A 3,320-nucleotide genomic window follows, 5' to 3' on the forward strand; every position below is an offset into this window, starting at 1 on the left:
AATTCGTTGGATGTAAATTGAGTTTATTGAAAGTTTTATATTCGCTTGAAATAATAACAATTTACAATAAGAAAGTGAAAAAATTATTTTACAAATTAATTTTGTAATGTGGGATTAGATTTAAGTTCATTTTTTAATATGGTATGTTAGAAAATGGATTTAAATATTGCTAAACCCTACAAAACTAGGGCTGGGCAAAAATAACTGATCTGTACTGTACTATAGTTAACTGTACTATATTATACTTAAAAAAACTGATCCACTTTTACTAAAAGTTCAGTATACTATTTTATGGTTTAGTTTTTAAAAACTGAACTTATAACAGTTTCGGTTCAGTTAACTGTGAACTGTATCTACTCTTTTCTCTTCTCTAGTTTCTATTCAATTGGTCCGTCTTGCTAAGAAAACGTTATTTAATAATAAAATATTAATAAAAGAAACCGTTCAAATAAAAAACTTATAATGAATTTTTAAAGAAAAAATTTTTTTATCACAAATTTTTATATTTTTTCATCAATAAACATATATTATTTTTTAAATAATATTATTTTAAGTAATAAAAGTAAAATATATTTTTTTAAATTTAATTTTATTAAATGATTAAGTAATATAAATCATAAAAAAAAAGACTATATAAAAAAAATTACTTTAAATATATTATATTCTTTAACATATTATTAAATATGTAAAAATATGTTAAAAAAACTTTTAATGATATTAAAATGTGTGTAAGCGCACACACTAAAATAACTATTTATTTTAAAAATCAACTTACTTTAAAATAAATATCAATATTATTATTTTTAAATAATAGTATTTTACATACTAAAACTAAAATATATTTTTTAACGTTAAATTTTATTAAATGAATATATAATGAAATATCATAAAAAAATAGTAATGTAGCAAAAATAATTAAGATTATAGAAATATCAAATGACAAAAAAATTAACAAACGTTTATTATAATTTTTCTAGTATAATCTTTTATTATATTATAATAATTAATAAATATTAGTTTAATTTTTACATAATAAAATATAAATAATAAATAATTGATTAATAAAACAATTTTACAAGGAACAAAAGAAATATAAATAAAAAATTATTTTAAAATAAAATAAGTAGATAAAAAGATAAAATAAATTATATACAAATATAAAACAAAAAGAATATAAATAAAAAATTAAAAAAAAATATAAAAGTAAAATAATATTCATGAAAAAATAAATATAAATAAAAAAATAAAAAAATAAATATAAATAAAAAAATAAAAAAATAAAATAAAAAAATAAATAATAAAATAATTTCCATACACATATAATAATAAAAGAAATATAAATAAAATAGAAAATAATAATATCAAATAATTAAAAAGTTAATTTGTAAGACACTTATGAATAAAATAAAATAAATATAAAAATAAATTTCAATTAAAAAGAACATGTATTGTTATACTATTCAGTTTAAAAACTAGTACAATTCAGTTTAAAATTAGTATAATTCAGTTTAAAATTAGTATAGTTAGTAGTTCAGTTTAGTTTATATTGTAGTTTAGTATAATTTAGTATAGTTCAGTTCAGTCCAGTTTGATAAAACAAAAAACAGTTCAGTTCAGTTTGTCTGAACTGTTTTACAGCTCAGTTCAGTTTATACAAATTAGTTTTTAGTTCAGTACAGATTTTAGCAATACAGTGCAGTTCAGTTCAATTTGCCCACCCCTATACAAAACCAACTTGTAAAATAAAGTTTGCACTTACTTACATATATGAAAATGCATTTTTAATAAATTTTATCATTGGATTACAATAGTTTAAATATACAAATTGATAACTTAAATTGGAAAGAGTCAAGGGAACAAACCCCATCAATTTAGCACTAACAATTAGCCTAAATAAAGGGAAAGCAGATATACAAAAAACTGGCTAATAAAAACTAATTTTTATAATTAATAATATATACTAAATTAGCTTTATTACTAATCGATGTGAGACTTCTAACACACACCTCTCACGCCGAGGTATATAGATCTCGTGCGTGATACTAGACATTAATGAGTGTTTCGATAGGGGCCGATAGCGAGCGAATAGAACAATATGCCCAACAAACAACAAATATTCTGATAAAAGGTGGCATAATAGGTCAAACAAACAAGAAATCTCATTATGATAGACTTTAATGCATAACTTAATACCATGTTAAGAAGTGGACTTTAAGCTAATTTAATTCTACAAAATCGGCTTGTAATGTTAGAATCGCTGCAGCGGAATTATTAGCGTGGTAACAAACCAAGAGGGGGGGGGTGAATTGGTTATATTCTCTTAATATGCCTTTTTTAATATTTTTCTCTCAATTCTTTCTTACTAAGCAGATAATTGAATGTAAATAACAGAGTAAGGGAAAGAGAAAAATTGCACAGGTGATTTTATCCTGGTTCAGATCACTAGGATCCTACGTCCAGTCGCTTATCTCAAACAAGATAAACCTTTTTCACTATCACAAAACAGTTACAAATATTAGTCACACAGAAAAACAATTTGTAACAGTTTAGAAATTACCACCTCTCTTGAAACCACAAGAGATGAACTTACACCTCCTTTGAATCTTCACAAAGGATGACCACCTCCTTCGAATGCTTCACGAAGGATGATCCTCTTCCAGACACTTCCTCAGACACACCAAGGATGAACAAGCTATTCCTCTGTCACCACAGTACCACTTCAAGACTTGCAGACAAGAGTTTCCTTAGCTTCAACAATCTCACAGAGTTCTCAAAGAGTTCAGAGATCTTTTGCACAAGGGAAGAGTTATTTTTGAGATAAAGAGTGAGCCATTTTATAGACTCAGCCTAATACCCTTCCATTCTTCGAAAACGGGCCATCTAACGCATTTAATCGATTAACATAAATATTAATCGATTAATAATGAGTACAACGGCTAGTTTTTCAAATCTGAAACCCCCAACGGCTAGTTTTTCAAATCTGAAACCTCCAACGGCTAGTGTTAATTGATTATTCTCAGGAATAATCGATTAACTAAATAAATCAAATATAAATTACAAGAATCAACCCTAATACATATTTGAGCACTATTACATCAACTTTGATTACTATAAAAGCTTTATAAAATACAGAGATCTTCAATTTGTCTTTATGGATCTTGACTTGTGCAAATCTGTTCATCATCAAAACTTCATCTTTGATTTTTGCTAACATGTAAGACGAGGTTTATACTTATATACTCTAAATTAGTCTTATCATTAGTTGATGTAAGACTTCCAACATGATATAAAAGTTATAAGTTATAGTCTATTTTCATGAA

This window comes from Vigna umbellata, chromosome 7 (genome assembly GCF_029865625.1).
Source record: "Vigna umbellata cultivar VRB3 chromosome 7, Vumbellata_1.0, whole genome shotgun sequence".
NCBI classification, from domain to species: domain Eukaryota; kingdom Viridiplantae; phylum Streptophyta; class Magnoliopsida; order Fabales; family Fabaceae; genus Vigna; species Vigna umbellata.